Raw genomic sequence first — 17,090 nt, forward strand, 5'->3', positions numbered from 1 at the left:
GGTTGCATATTTGCGAAAATTGTTCACAAAACTCAAAGGGCATGGCCATGGCGGCCAACTGAACTTTAATGTTACGCCATGAAGCAGGACGTCTTGTGTAAATCCCCTGTACATGCTGTAATCGACCTCAAACTTTACATGTTTGATCAGAGTCCAGTCCTGATGAGTTTCATAGACCACTATACAGTCACAGACATAGTGCCACCTGGTGGATGGACACAAAGTGCTGCAAAAATAGTCTGTGCATGCTCCAATCTGTCTGAAATTTGACCTGAGTGCTCAGAATCCAATCCTCGTTACATCCATGAGCCTAAATACACTTTGTCGCAGCATTGCCTGGTGGACATGCTTGGGGTCGCCGACCAGCAAGGATGCGAGGACCCGTTCAATGCTGCTCGCAGCTTTAATTATTATTATTTTTTTCTTTTTTTTTCTCCCGTAAAGTAAATTGGCTTTTTGGCGGCCTTATCATACTCCAAAACGCGTGAAATTTGGCATGCACATCAGGACTGGCGAAAAATTTGATATTTTATGGGAGTTGCGCATGTGCGTGGCAAAATGGCTCTATAGCGCCACCTGCAAACTTGAAAAAGTAGTCATTAGGCCAACTGCCACAATGTTTCATGTACAGCTACAATATTTGGTGGGCATATGCAGAACATCTGGACACACCAAAAAGTCAATTACAGCCACGCCCTAAACCCAACAGGAAGTCGGCCATCTTGAATTTGCTGTAAATTTTTCAAACTTAATCGCTCCTCGGGAAATGACTTGCCTTTTTGGCGGCCTTATCAAGAACCAAAACGCGTGAAATTTGGCGTGCACATCAGGACTGGCGAAAAATTTGATATTTTATGGGAGTTGCGCATATGTGTGGAAAAATGGCTCTATAGCGCCACCTGCAAAATTGAAAAAGTGGTCATTAGGCCAACTTCCACAATGTTTTATTTACAGCTACAATATTTGGTGGGCATATGCACCACATCAGGACACACCAAAAAGTCAATCACAGCCACACCCTAAACCCAACAGGAAGTCGGCCATCTTGAATTTGCTGTACATTTGTCAACATTTATAGCTCCTAGTGGATAAGTCTGAGAGAACTGAAATTTGGCCAGTACATTCACCAGACCTTTCTGATGAAAAGTTATCAAAAACTCAACCAGAAGCCAAAAGGTGTGGCCATGGCGGAGCCTCAAACAACTGATCCTTCGCCATGAAACAGGAAGTGGTGTCTAATTCTTCTCAACATGCTCCAATCTGCCTGAAACTTTACATGTATGATGACAGTCCTGTCCTGATGTCATCCACATAGGGATATTCATTGACAGTCATAGCGCCACCTTGTGGTTTCAGGAAATAGACATCTTTTACACTTTCATGCCCTATTGTTACCCGGTTGATCATATTCACTTCAAATGCAGTGACAACAGCCTAAACACATTGATGATGCATCCCAGTGAAAATGGTGACTTGTCATCAAAGGGCGTGTCTGTGGCGGCCAAACCAATTTCGATGTTTCGCCATGAAAATTTAACGATTCGTATCTCAGCTGAACAACATCCTATCTGCCTCAGACTTCACATGCTGGATACCAGGTCCAGTCTGAACACATCCACACTCATAAATTTTGAAAAAGTCATAGCGCCACCTGTTGGTAATAGTAAGTTTAAGGCCTTATATTTTCAGGTACAATGGCCCCAAACTTGGTGATATCATGCTGGAAATTGGTCAGTCGAGTCTTCACCTCTTGACAATCACACACTGTGAAGGGTGTGACATTTCATGCAACGCTGTTGCCGTAGCAACCAAATATCGCCATGAAAAACAAAGCCCTTTCTGACAGGTTAGGAATACTCCAATGCTCACAAAAATTACCACACACATCACCATTGACCCAAGGAACAACACTGTATGCATCTCGGCACTGCACATGCTATAGCGCCCCCTACAGTATTTTTAACAAACAGCCCCCCCAGCACGTTTCACCTACATCCATGAAATTTGGGAGGCTTATAGAGCACATCAGGATGCACAAAAAAGCCTCTTGGAGCCATGTCCTAAACCCAACAGGAAGTCTGCCATCTTGGATTAATTGTGAGATTTTTGATGATTTTTCTCATTTTTGAGAGTTAATACCTCCTTGGGGATAATTCCAGGAGACCTGAAATTTTGTCAGTCCACACAGCAGGACTTGGTGATGAAAAGTTATCAAAAGTTTAACCAGAAGCCAAAAGGTGTGGCCATGGCGGAGCCTCAAACAACTGATCCTTCGCCATGAAACAGGAAGTGGTGTCTAATTCTTCTCAACATGCTCCAATCTGCCTGAAACTTTACATGTATGATGACAGTCCTGTCCTGATGTCATCCACATAGGGATATTCATTGACAGTCATAGCGCCACCTTGTGGTTTCAGGAAATAGACATCTTTTACACTTTCATGCCCTATTGTTACCCGGTTGATCATATTCACTTCAAATGCAGTGACAACAGCCTAAACACATTGATGATGCATCCCAGTGAAAATGGTGACTTGTCATCAAAGGGCGTGTCTGTGGCGGCCAAACCAATTTCGATGTTTCGCCATGAAAATTTAACGATTCATATCTCAGCTGAACAACATCCTATCTGCCCCAAACTTCACATGATGGACACCAGGTCCAGTCTGAACACATCCACACTCATAAATTCTGAAAAAGTCATAGCGCCACCTGTTGGTAATAGTAAGTTTAAGGCCTTATATTTTCAGGTACAATGGCCCCAAACGTGGTGATATCATGCTGGAAATTGGTCAGTCGAGTCTTCACCTCTTGACAATCCCACATTGTCAAGGGTGTGACATTTCATGCAACGCTGTTGCCGTAGCAACCAAATATCGCCATGCAAAACAAAGTGCTATTTGACAGGTTAGAAATACTCCAATGCTCACTAAAATTACCACACACATCACCATCGACCCAAGGAACGACACCGTATGCATCTTGGCACTGCACATGCTATAGCGCCCCCTACAGTATTTTTAACAAACAGCCCCCCCAGCACATTTCACCTACATCCATGAAGTTTGGGAGGCTTATAGAGCACATCAGGACGCACAAAAAAGCCTCTTGGAGCCATGTCCTAAACCCAACAGGAAGTCGGCCATCTTGGATTAATTGTGAGATTTTTGATGATTTTTCTCTTTTTTGAGAGTTAATACCTCCTCGGGGATAATTCCAGGAGACCTGAAATTTTGTCAGTCCACACAGCAGGACTTGGTTTAGAAACGTTATCGAAAGTTTAACCAGAAGCCAAATGGCGTGGCCATGGCGACCATCAGCGTTTTGATGCTTCGCCATGAAACATCAACTGCTGTATAACTCTCCTCTGCATGCTCCAATCTGCCTCAAACTTTCCATGTGTGATCACAATCCAATCCTGATCACATCTACAGGCCAACAGACACTCTCAGTCGCGGCGCCACCTGTTGGAGGGACAGTAAATGCTGTATAACTGGCCTCTACATCATCAAATCAGCCTGAAACTTTTCATGAGTGATCAGAGTCCAACCCTCATCACATCCACTGTGTGAAATACACTCTGAGTTACAGCGCCACCTGGTGGATAGACAGGAAATGCTCTATAACTGCTCTGAGCATGCTACAGTCTGGCTGAAATTTTACATGTATGATTGGACTCTGGTCCAGATGCGATTCAGAGGCCGACATACACTCTGTCACAGCGCCACCTGGTGGACGTGCGTGGATTCACCGACCAGCGTGGATGCGAGGACCCGTCCATCGCTGCTTGCAGCTTTAATTATTAGGGTCCGAGCACCGAGGGTGCGAAGGACAGGCGGTGCCAGGGCACCGACTGTCCAAGGCACCAGCGGTGCCAAGGACCCTATTGAAACCTGAGGGTTTATTATTATTATTTTTATTTATTTTTTTCTCCCGTAAAGTAAATTGGCTTTTTGGCGGCCTTATCATATTCCAAAACGCGTGAAATTTGGCGTGCACATCAGGACTGGCGAAAAATTTGATATTTTATGGGAGTTGCGCATATGTGTGGAAAAATGGCTCTATAGCGCCACCTGCAAAATTGAAAAAGTGGTCATTAGGCCAACTTACACAATGTTTTATTTACAGCTACAATATTTGGTGGGCATATGCACCACATCAGGACACACCAAAAAGTCAATCACAGCCACACCCTAAACCCAACAGGAAGTCGGCCATCTTGAATTTGCTGTACATTTGTCAACATTTATAGCTCCTAGTGGATAAGTCTGAGAGAACTGAAATTTGGCCAGTACATGCACCAGACCTTTCTGATGAAAAGTTATCAAAAACTCAACCAGAAGCCAAAAGGTGTGGCCATGGCGGAGTCTCAAACAACTGATCCTTCGCCATGAAACAGGAATTGGTGTCTAATTCTTCTCAACATGCTCCAATCTGCCTGAAACTTTACATGTATGATGACAGTCCTGTCCTGATGTCATCCACATAGGGATATTCATTGACAGTCATAGCGCCACCTTGTGGTTTCAGGAAATAGACATCTTTTACACTTTCATGCCCTATTGTTACCCGGTTGATCATATTCACTTCAAATGCAGTGACAACAGCCCAAACACATTGATGATGCATCCCAGTGAAAATGGTGACTTGTCATCAAAGGGCGTGTCTGTGGCGGCCAAACCAATTTCGATGTTTCGCCATGAAAATTTAACGATTCATATCTCAGCTGAACAACATCCTATCTGCCTCAGACTTCACATGCTGGATACCAGGTCCAGTCTGAACACATCCACACTCATAAATTTTGAAAAAGTCATAGCGCCACCTGTTGGTAATAGTAAGTTTAAGGCCTTATATTTTCAGGTACAATGGCCCCAAACGTGGTGATATCATGCTGCAAATTGGTCAGTCGAGTCTTCACCTCTTGACAATCACACACTGTGAAGGGTGTGACATTTCATGCAACGCTGTTGCCGTAGCAACCAAATATCGCCATGAAAAACAAAGCCCTTTCTGACAGGTTAGGAATACTCCAATGCTCACTAAAATTACCACACACATCACCATCGACCCAAGGAACGACACCGTATGCATCTCGGCACTGCACATGCTATAGCGCCCCCTACAGTATTTTTAACAAACAGCCCCCCCAGCACGTTTCACCTACATCCATGAAATTTGGGAGGCTTATAGAGCACATCAGGACGCACAAAAAAGCCTCTTGGAGCCATGTCCTAAACCCAACAGGAAGTCGGCCATCTTGGATTAATTGTGAGATTTTTGATGATTTTTCTCATTTTTGAGAGTTAATACCTCCTAGGGGATAATTCCAGGAGACCTGAAATTTTGTCAGTCCACACAGCAGGACTTGGTGATGAAAAGTTATCAAAAGTTTAACCAGAAGCCAAATGGCGTGGCCATGGCGACCATCAGCGTTTTGATGCTTCGCCATGAAACATCAACTGCTGTATAACTCTCCTCTGCATGCTCCAATCTGCCTCAAACTTTCCATGTGTGATCACAATCCAATCCTGATCACATCTACAGGCCAACAGACACTCTCAGTCGCAGCGCCACCTTTTGGAGGGACAGTAAATGCTGTATAACTGGCCTCTACATGATCAAATCAGCCTGAAACTTTTCATGAGTGATCAGAGTCAAACCCTCATCACATCCACTGTGTGAAATACACTCTGAGTTACAGCGCCACCTGGTGGATAGACAGGAAATGCTCTATAACTGCTCTGAACATGCTGCAGTCTGGCTGAAATTTTACATGTATCGCTCCTCGGGAAATGAATTGCGTTTTTGGGGGCCTTATCATGAACCGAAACGCGCGAAATTTGGCGTGCACATCAGGACTGGCGATAAATTTGATATTTTATGGGAGTTGCGCATATGTGTGGAAAAATGGCTCTATAGCGCCACCTGCAAAATTGAAAAAGTGGTCATTAGGCCATCTTCCACAATGTTTTATTTACAGCTACAATATTTGGTGGGCATATGCACCACATCAGGACACACCAAAAAGTCAATCACAGCCACACCCTAAACCCAACAGGAAGTCGGCCATCTTGAATTTGCTGTACATTTGTCAACATTTATAGCTCCTAGTGGATAAGTCTGAGAGAACTGAAATTTGGCCAGTACATGCACCAGACCTTTCTGATGAAAAGTTATCAAAAACTCAACCAGAAGCCAAAAGGTGTGGCCATGGCGGAGCCTCAAACAACTGATCCTTCGCCATGAAACAGGAATTGGTGTCTAATTCTTCTCAACATGCTCCAATTTGCCTGAAACTTTACATGTATGATGACAGTCCTGTCCTGATGTCATCCACATAGGGATATTCATTGACAGTCATAGCGCCACCTTGTGGTTTCAGGAAATAGACATCTTTTACACTTTCATGCCCTATTGTTACCCAGTTCATCATATTCACTTCAAATGCGGTGACAACAGGCTTATCACATTGATGATGCATCCCAGTGTAAATGGTGACTTGTCATCAAAGGGCGTGTCTGTGGCGGCCAAACCAATTTCGATGTTTCGCCATGAAGATTTAACGATTCATATCTCAGCTGAACAAGATCCTATCTGCCCCAAACTTCACATGATGGACACCAGGTCCAGTCTGAACACATCCACACTCATAAATTTTGAAAAAGTCATAGCGCCACCTGTTGGTAATAGTAAGTTTAAGGCCTTATATTTTCAGGTACAATGGCCCCAAACGTGGTGATATCATGCTGGAAATTGGTCAGTCGAGTCTTCACCTCTTGACAATCCCACACTGTCAAGGGTGTGACATTTCATGCAACGCTGTTGCCGTAGCAACCAAATATCGCCATGGAAAACAAAGTGCTGTTTGACAGGTTAGGGACACTCCAATGCTCACTAAAATTACCACACACGTCACCATCGACCCAAGCAACGACACCGTACGCATCTCGGCACTGCACATGCTATAGCGCCCCCTACAGTATTTTTTAACCAACAGCCCCCCCAGCACATTTCACCTACATCCATGAAATTTGGGAGGCTTATAGAGCACATCAGGACGCACAAAAAAGCCTCTTGGAGCCATGTCGTAAACCCAACAGGAAGTCGGTTATCTTGGATTAATTGTGAGATTTTTGATGATTTTTCTCTTTTTTGAGAGTTAATACCTCCTAGGGGATAATTCCAGGAGACCTGAAATTTTGTCAGTCCACACAGCAGGACTTGGTGATGAAAAGTTATCAAAAGTTTAACCAGAAGCCAAATGGCGTGGCCATGGCGACCATCAGAGTTTTGATGCTTGGCCATGAAACAACAGCTGCAGTATGACCAGAGGCGTCACTCGGTTCTAAGGACAGGGGGGGCTAATCGCCCAAGAGATCCCCCCAGGAGATGCACAGGATGTGCATAACTATCCTCTGCATGCTCCAATGTGCCACAGACTTTACATGTATAATCACAGTCCAATCCTGATCACATCCATAGGCCAACATACACTCTCAGTTGCGGCTCCACCTGTTGGATGGACAGGAAATGCTCTATACCTAGTCTGAACATGCTGCAATCTGGTTGAAAAAATGTCAAAGTGTGATCAGAGGCCAGTCCTCATCACATCCACAGGTTGAGATACACACTTGGTTGCAGTACTACCTGCTGGCTGGACAGGATAAGCTCCATCACTAGCCTGAATGTGCTTCAATCTGTCTGAAATTTTATAAGTATGATCGTAGTCTTGCCCTGATGACATTCACAGGCCTAAATACAGTCACAGTCATAACCCTACCTGTTGGATTGACAGGAAGTGCTGCAAAACTCGCCTGTATTATAAAGTAAAATAAAGTTGAACATACCAACTGTGAAGTCACGCCTTGCTTTCTGAACTTCCAAGATCAAGGAAAAACTTTGTTGTTTCCTGGTTGACATTATGGATTTTTGGAGTCAGAAACCAAAAAATGATTGAAAGAGGACAGAACTCGTAAGCAACCATTGGTCAGACGGACAACCAAGGATTCTCTATCTCTCAATGTGTACTGGCTTTTGTATTTATGAATGCTGCTGTGAATAACATTAACTTCCATGGTGGAGCTAAAGTCTACAGGTAAGGTCACCTTATTCACTTGGGTTTTTTTTGCCACATTTGGACAAAATCACATTTAAAACAGTGATTTATGTTACTATAGCTGAAGTTGCTGTAAGTTCACATTAGTCAGAAACCTCTGATTTAAACATGTTCTAACATACTTAAGTTATTCTATATGTCAGGTTGAGTTTCCTGACTAAGTGTTCACAGTGATGTTACATTAGGTTTGTCAGCATTATAAATGTGCTAACTCTGTTTTGGTCATAGCTCATTGATCACCTTAATGTTTTTATTCTTGGTTTCACACTGTTTTCATAGCTTCTGTTCATTTCACTGACAAAAATGTGTTGAAATTGTTCTATAACAAAGAGTAACATTACTGAGTTGTAGCTACTATCACACTGAAGCAGTATTACTTTCCGATGTTATTTAATGTAAAACATCATAGTTTTTTGTGTTGACAACAGTGTATGTTAAGACAACTGTCTTGAGCTCATGTTGATGCTAAGGATAAACTTTATTGTCCATGTGATGCAGTAAAATGTTCTTTGCTCTCAACCAAGACAACAAACATTTCCAGAACATTAACAAATAGGACAAAAAAGAAAACATTATTATGTTTTATTTCTTCTCATGTTTAATGTTCCAGTTGTTAGAATAAAATAACTTTGGACATCTTTTCCTCATTGTTAATGTCTTGTTCTTCTAGTCTTGGTCTGGATCATTGGGAACTTCTGCTCTGATGGACTGAGAGGTTCAGAGGACATGAACATCCAGTTATGGTTGTCTGAAGAGTCGTGTCTCCTCCATCACTGTGAGGAAGAGCAACACTTATTTCCTCCTCATGTCTCCAGTCATAACAATGAAGCTGCAGATTCAGCTCCTGCCATCATAATACAATTTCTTTTGTGACTGTTCAGTGTTTATACATCAATGTCCGCAACACATTAGTTATTTCATCCATTTATTTCATGTGTTTGCACATATTTACAGCTGACCATTGATACATAATGTAGTTTTTACATAAGCAAGACAAGAAATGATGAAGCTTTTCATCTTAATGTTTTGATGTTTTCATGCTGCATATCTGCTAGAAATAACATGGACTTTTTATATTGTATTTATGTGACAACAGCAGAGATTCAGTTGAAGGTGATACAGGGAATCTGTGAAGACTAAGAACAGAGCATAATAAAATATTGAATCAGTTGGTCTGTCCTTCTATAACAGAAAGCTAAACAGGAAGTGGTTCACTGAGGATATCATCCTTTCAGTGTCCTTCACAAGTAGATGAGGTTTCCTTCTGTTTGGCTTCACTCAGAAGATCGTCACAGTGAACATGAGACACCTGAGATGGAGATAGACATGACAGCATCAGCATCAACAGCAGAGTTGTATTTTAAAGTGACCTTGGAAAGATGTCGTATTTCATATAGTTTTACAAACACTAAAAGACAAAAATGGCTGTAGTCACTTTAGCTTTAAAGGATAGGATTCTGTTATTGTGCTTATTTGTGTTACAATTTCAATGTTATATTTTGCTGTAGTGGTCATCATTACTTTGGTCATGTTTTGCTACACTTATTTAAGTTTTGAAAAGTTGAGCTAAGTAGCTGATAACACATTTTAGCACCTGTCATGCTTAAGTCAAAATTAGCAGGGCACTGCAGGGAATTGAACCCCATCCCAGTAAACCAGGAGTACCATTACCAGTGCCTTTTGCTTTTTGACACTACATGAAAGGTAAAGCAAAACCTGCATTACAACAGCATATGAGTGGCTGGATTTTACATTCTTGCCACATTGTAGACCATTACATTAACGACATGTATTGTATTAAATGTTCTTATTATTGAATGTCTCTGTAAAGGGAGATATTGAGAAGGCTTTTGCACCTCATATGTTAACTGAGTCTGTTGTCAGTTAGTGCTACAATCTTTGTCTTTACTGTTAAAAAAAAGATTTTACTGATTAATGCTGTTGTAATACAGGAAACGAAACCTCTGGCCTATTACAAATATTAAATACCCTGAATCCTAATATTTAAACAAACAATGCTGGGAAAAAAAACTGTATATGTACAACAACAACAAAAAAAACTCTTCCTTTTCCATACTTCATATATTAACTCTTCAACTCCCAAAAATGTCTTACTATGTCCCCTGCAGAAATTGTGCCTGTATGTTGTAACACTATAGCAGAACATGCTTTGATGTTACTTGGCCTTTTAAATATGAAATACCCTGAATCCTAATATTTAAACAAACAATGTAGAAAATAAAAAGTGTATATGTACAACAACAACAAAAGAAACTCTTCCTTTTCCATACTCCATATATTAACTCTTCAACTCCCAAAAATGTCTTACTATGTCCCCTGCAAAAATTGTGCCTGTATGTTTTAACACTATAGCAGAACATGCTTTGATGTTACTTTTCCTTTTAAATATTAAATACCCTGAACCGTAACATTTAAACAAACAATGTTGAAAATAAAAACTGTATATGTACAACAACAACAACTCTTCCTTTTCCATACTCCATATATTAACTCTTCAACTCCCAAAAATGTCTATGTCCCCTGCAAAAATTGTGCCTGTATGTTTTAACACTATAGCAGAACATGCTTTGATGTTACTTGGCCTTTTCTTTAAAACAACAAACCACGCCTTCATGGTCACTAAAATAGGTAGGCCACACAATTGACTTCACTTCATAATGTGATGTTTTAATATACACATGGTCAATTAGTGTGCCTTTCTCTGTTGTGGGCTGTGTCACAATTTGCACATACCCTTTATCTGTTACAAAAGAACAGATGCTTGATGACTTCAAAATGTCATCATTAAAGTCTCCCATGACAGCAATGGTGTTACTTAGTGGATTTAGCCAATCAAGTAACTTACCAAGATGCTTCTTAAACAAAGACATGGGATAGGATGGTGGGCGATAAATGATTGCTAGCAGTAGGTCGTAAGTAACATAGTTGTAGACCAAGCATTCCAAATTCACATCTGGCACGTCAATGACATTATATGGCACATTGTCTACACTATAAATGCCTACTCCACCATGTTGTTGGAATTTCAATGCTACGAGTGCTGGATTCTTACTGTTATACGCAACACTTCGAGGACTATTATTTAAAGTGTAACCGTCAATGTTAACACTATGAAATGAAGAGCCAGAAGCCAGCCATGTTTCTGTAACAGCAATACAGTTAAGCCGTAAATGCTGTGTGCACAACGTCAAATCTTTGACGTGTGCAGTTAGATTTTGCACATTCATTAAAAACACAGAAAAACATGCTTTATTTATGTCATGTCTTCTGTCCTCAGTCAAAAATTGTGGTATATTCTGCATTGCATCCTTTATATCTGCCCTACAGTAGATACGTTTCTGATCAAAATCTTGAATTATCAAACCTGACAGACTGCGAACACGACTTAATGCCACATAAGCCTGTCCAGGTGCAAACACTTTTTCCAGACAAACCACAGCAGTATCAACAGTAAGGCCTTGCACCTTATGGACTGTACAAGCCCAGGCAAGTTTCAATGGAAATTGCCGGCGCAATCCACCTTTACTGGAAGCCCGTTCTTCCTGTGGTTCAATGGGAGTTTAACCAACTAAATCTGCTGACACATTTGCAGTTTTTTTCCTCGTTTGTGCACCAATGGCATCATCATCAAACTTGACGTACACTTTCAGAGGAAACTTCTTATTGTCAGACTCCACTATGTGCGTCACAGTACCACACACCCCATTTACAAGACCATCCGTAACATCTATATTTTTACACAGCATCACCCGGGCATCCTTACCCAAAAACAGCACCTCTTCCAAACACGTATTTGAGGCTTTGGCATGATGCTTGTCTGACAACTCGAGTTTGCCCGTTTTCGTATCATTAACAAAATCTTGAGCATGGATTTCAACATATTCGGGACATGTGTTAAATAAATGCTTCATATTATGCTCATTCACTTGTTTATTTGTGGGAAAAATGTGTAAAGCTGAGCTGACTTCACCGGTTTCACAATGTTTCAGTTTTGCTATGTCACTATCTAGCAACACAGTCCCTTTGCAACGAGTTCTAAGCCTGTTCAACATCTGGGCAAATTCTACATCTTTTTGTCTAACTATAGTTTTTAATTCAGCAACCTTAAACAGACTACACCACAAGTTGAAGCCACCATCATCAACATACAGGGGCTTCCCTTTCACAGGAGGCAACTGGTAAAAATCTCCCACTGCCACAACACTGACATTTCCAAAAGGGGAAAAGTCACCACTTTGTTTGATCTGTCTTAATCTGCCATGGATGTAGACTAACATTTTATGATCCACCATGGAGATTTCATCAATAATCAGAATCTGCAGATCACTGTATTTGGCACGGAGAGTATTAAGCTTCTCCTCACCTAAAGGTGTGTACGGTAAACGTACATCTTTGCCAATACAAAGTGCATTGTGAATAGTTGCTGCACGCAAATTGTATGCAGCAATTCCTGTAGGAGCAGTCAACAAAACACAAATGCTGTCAGGATGACGACACGTCACTGACAACAGCCTCATGGCCTCATATTGAATAGCTTTGATTAAATGAGACTTCCCACATCCAGCTCCTCCTGTGATAAAAACATGAAGTGGATCTGGCCTTTTTCCTGCTACTTTGTCTAAACACCACTGGCGTATCTGATAAAAAATAGCCAGCTGCGTTTCATTCAGAGACCTAATCAAAGCCAGTCCATCATGTCTGCACATTACATTATTCCTCTTCTCCAAATGAGCTATCTCACTGCCAATCACTGCCAGGTCGGGAATATTTTCCACATGTTCTTCCACTGTCTGATCTTTGGTCTTAAATTCTTCTTCAGATTGTAAGCGTTCTGCCTCTTGCTCTGGACACAACTGGCACCAGGCATCTTCATCGATATTGTTTATATCAACTTCATTCTTAATATTATCTAACTCTTCTGCCTGTATTTCAAATTTACTTCTATTTTCATCCACAATAGACTTTACAGAATGTGTGGATCCGTCGCTAAACCTCACATTACCATTATGGTAAAACTGTGCAAAAGTTTCACAGTCTGGAGGTCTGAGGTCTGTGTCAACACGGTATGGCAGAAACAGCTGCAGAATGCTTTGATAAAAAGCTTCTGGGTTCTTGGTTTCTGAAAAGCGCACATAACGCACAACTGCTGGTTTGGTACGTGTTCTTTTTGTCACAAAACCACATTTATTCTTTAAAGTTACCCGTGTTTGGGATTTTTCATTTTTGCTCAGAATCCGATATTCTGATGCAAATGCTGCCATACACATGTCAGTAAAATCGCTGTCATCTGGCCTATTCTTATAGCGATCTACGATGTTATTCATCCACATGTGGTCGCTGCTAAAGCCTTCTGATGATGCCTTTTCTTTTAAGACATTTAAAGGCAGACTCATTCTAACTATGTTGTCCCCTGTTGGAACAAACACTACTTTACGTGAACATTCCTTTAAATGCATGCTACTGGTCAACCTATAAACAGCTTCTTGTGCACACACATCACGGTTGTGCAAATACACAGAGCCTAGGTTTTTCAATGCATCTCTAGCACTCATATTTTTGTCTTTAGCTGCCTCTCTCTGAGCATTCCCTAACAACAGACCAATCTCCCTTTCTGCCTTAGAAATATATGAAATAATGTATACTACACATGCATATGCATCAACTACATACTGAATGTCTAAATTAGCATTCCAGCATTTCAATAATGACCCATTGTACTGATTAATCCAAACATCATTGATGCGACGCTTCAACACCACATGAGTTTTTTTAGTACAACGTTTATAAGCCTTCTCAAACAGACCTTGGCTTACACCTACACTACAGAACAAACTTTCCAAAGTATCAAAGCTATTCTTGTCATCTGACAATGCATCTTTGACTTTAGTCAAAATCTCTATTGCTCTGTCTTTGTCCATTAGACAAGTACATCGTACCAACTTATCCAATCCTTTTTTGCCTACACGACACACACACTTCTCTTCGCGTGATATGAAAGTGCGCATAGATGCAGGCTTTGGAAAATTGAAACGACAAACTGTCTTGTTCTTTTTACACGACTTGGAATGTCGCTTCGAATGCTGCTGAACAGATTGTACTATGTCCAACAACTCCTCATCTTCTGACGGTAACTCGCACGTCACATATCGGTCAATGAATTCAATGACCTCTGCATCCGTGTTTTTATCTATCAACGGTGCATTGTCTACCCAAAACAAACAATGTACATGTGGAGAACCACGCTGTTGAAACTCCACCCGGTAAAAGTAGTCGGTAATTTTACCAATTGGGTCGGATGCAGACATGAGAACCTCCCTCAAAAAAACAATGCCATCGAAAATCAAACATTCGTGCAGCAGTCACAGGATTATGACGCAACAACTCACATCGTTCTGCCCACTCTAAGCTTTCAGCAGTCTCTGTTCTGCCTTCCCGTTTCAAAATACTACTCAGAAGGTTTTTCCAGCGCAGGTCAGCAGAAGAAAATGAACAAAACCATGTGGGGATACCAAGCTGACGCACACACGCCAGCAGGTCACGCTGTGCTGCCTGCCAAAAAGCTGGAGTACCTCTGATAGGTTTCAAAAACCTGTACCCATCATCAAACTCCAACAATTTCTTCAAGGAGTCTTCATTTACCTGATCTGCACCAAGTTTGTGGGACTTATTACCTCCTTTTCCTTTACGTAAAGCTATCGAAACATTTGATACAACCTGCTCTACCTCAGACATGTACTGAGCAAAAAAGATGTATTCTACATTCTTAGCAAACCTACCATCAGCATGTAAAATACGATTATTAAAATAACGCGACAATGTCAAACGATGCTGCCTGCTTTCATGATACGTGTTGCAGGCATACGTGTTGTTGTTTCCCAGTGTGGAAACAACACTGGGAAGCATTTAGCTTCATTGGCCGGATCCGAAAGTAATTTAATGGGATTATTTCCTTCTGCAGGGGCCAGATTCAATACACCATCAAAATATTGATCCAGTGCTTCCTGACCAATGTCAACAGGCATGAGACACGTATCCTGAAACATGCAATGCTGCTGCCTGTCATGCAAAAGCTCATCATCATTATCTGCTGATGCTTCTACACTTTCTCCTTTATCACTGTCATTTGCCACTACTTCACCATCTTTTTCCACACAAAATGCATTGACCCATTCATCATTAAACTCTACATCCTTATAATGCCTATTTACACTTTTTAAATACAGCAATGCCTGTCTGATGTGCATCGTGTCAACGAATTGGTATTCATAATGTCCTTTGTAAGTTAATTTACGCTTCAATTTCACAGGCAGCAATGAGCCTTCCATATTAGAACGTGGCAGCAAATTGTTTGTCTGCACAATATTTGCAGGAACACATGTCACTGGTCCATGTACTCCATTTTGCCCACCTTTAGGTAAAGCTAACATTTTCAAAAATGGAATGTGCAATGCTATTAAATGTTGTTCTAGGCTATTTAGACATGCCAATTCTGGGGGAATAGGATCAAGTTCCAATTTGTTGAGTACACTCTCAGCTGGCAAATGCCCTCTATTAACCTTGTCATTACAACTGAAACAAATCCACAGCTTGCCTCTAGATGTAGCCAGCCAGTGACATGGAACTGCACAATTTGCACTACATTTGTGTAGATACTTTTCACTAACACAGACATCTGCAACTGAAGCTATGTCTTTTCGTTTCTTATAACTGTCTTTTCTACACTGTAAAACTTGATGTCTGAATAACAATCTATGGCAAACACAACACACAAAATCTGGGCCATCTTTTACCTTCTCTAAAAACTGTTTCATGACAAAATCAAAGTGGTGTAACTTCTCCTTGTCTGCCTTCTTTTTCTGAGTGGTACCTGCTATAACACATTGCTTATGCTCGGGATTTCCATGATACTTACTTCTACTCACGGCTTTGACATTCTCTCTGTGAACCTCATTTAACTGATATCTAATAATACTCCTTTGCTTCACTTGATCTCTATGCAACAAGTCCTCTGAATATTTACTAATACTCCTTTGCTTCACTTGATCTCTATGAAACAAGTCCTCTGCATATTTAGTAATACTCCTTTGCTTCACTTGATCTCTATGCAACAAGTCCTCTGCATATTTACTAATACTCCTTTGCTTCACTTGCATCTTATGGAACAAGTCCTTTGCATATTTACTAATACTCCTTTGCTTCACTTGATCCTTATGCAACAAGTCCTCTGCATATTTACCAATACTCCTTTGCTTTAATTGTTTCCTATACAGGGCATTCAAGTGATATTTCTCTTTTATCTTTGCTATATATCCCTTTCTAAATACCACATTTTCCCTATATGACTGTAAAATTCTTTCCTTCACCCTTTCCCTATACTTCACAGTTTTTCTGTATGCTTGTAAAATCCTTTGTTTGACCTTCTCCCGATACAAGTTCTTTTCCGTATACGACCTTTTCTTCCTTTCCTTCTGTTCCTTCCTAAACAACACCTTGTCTTCATATGTACTCTTCCACTGAAATGCTCTCTTATTTTTAAGATATTTTGAACAACTATAACTCACACTTGTATTGCTCTCAACCCGTTCTTTGGACACATCCTTCCCTTTCCTTCTAGACATATACTGCATGTCAGATGAATTACCTACTCTACACAAATTAAAACAACCCTGCTCATTACCACGTTGGACACACACAACTGTCTGAAAAGTATTGCCATCACATTTCAAATAAATTGCTTGGTTGCTGAACAATGTAGTCATGCAACTATACTTCATCCACCACTCTCCTTCCATATACATGAAGATGTTCACTCCAAGAGCATTAGCTGTCGCTTCAAATTCTAGGTCTGAAGCACGATGGCCTACATAATTCATTTTTGTGTACTTAATATAGTCAGACATACAACTCAATCCTGTTCCCTCAAAGCCTATGTCTAGCTTTTTGTTATTCT

General features: G+C 40.9%; 1 long non-coding RNA gene across 3 annotated transcripts in view; it reads right to left on the reverse strand.

Annotated features, from left to right (window-relative positions):
* Positions 1 to 1,547: 1,547 nt before the first annotated feature.
* Positions 1,548 to 17,090, reverse strand: part of LOC127532066 (uncharacterized) — a 44,720-nt gene continuing 29,177 nt past the window's right edge. The window contains exons 2-4 of one of the 3 annotated variants that reach the window (XR_007939315.1): positions 5,314 to 5,577; positions 2,713 to 3,200; positions 1,548 to 1,651 (exon numbers count right to left, since the gene is read on the reverse strand). This is a non-coding gene — a long non-coding RNA (uncharacterized LOC127532066). Of the gene's footprint in view, positions 1,748 to 2,712; positions 3,201 to 5,313; positions 5,578 to 7,169; positions 9,698 to 17,090 lie in introns of those variants that run through there. The other 2 variants (XR_007939316.1, XR_007939314.1) reach the window with 2 other exon arrangements.

Source organism: Acanthochromis polyacanthus, chromosome 22, assembly GCF_021347895.1.
Source record: "Acanthochromis polyacanthus isolate Apoly-LR-REF ecotype Palm Island chromosome 22, KAUST_Apoly_ChrSc, whole genome shotgun sequence".
Lineage (NCBI taxonomy): Eukaryota > Metazoa > Chordata > Actinopteri > Pomacentridae > Acanthochromis > Acanthochromis polyacanthus.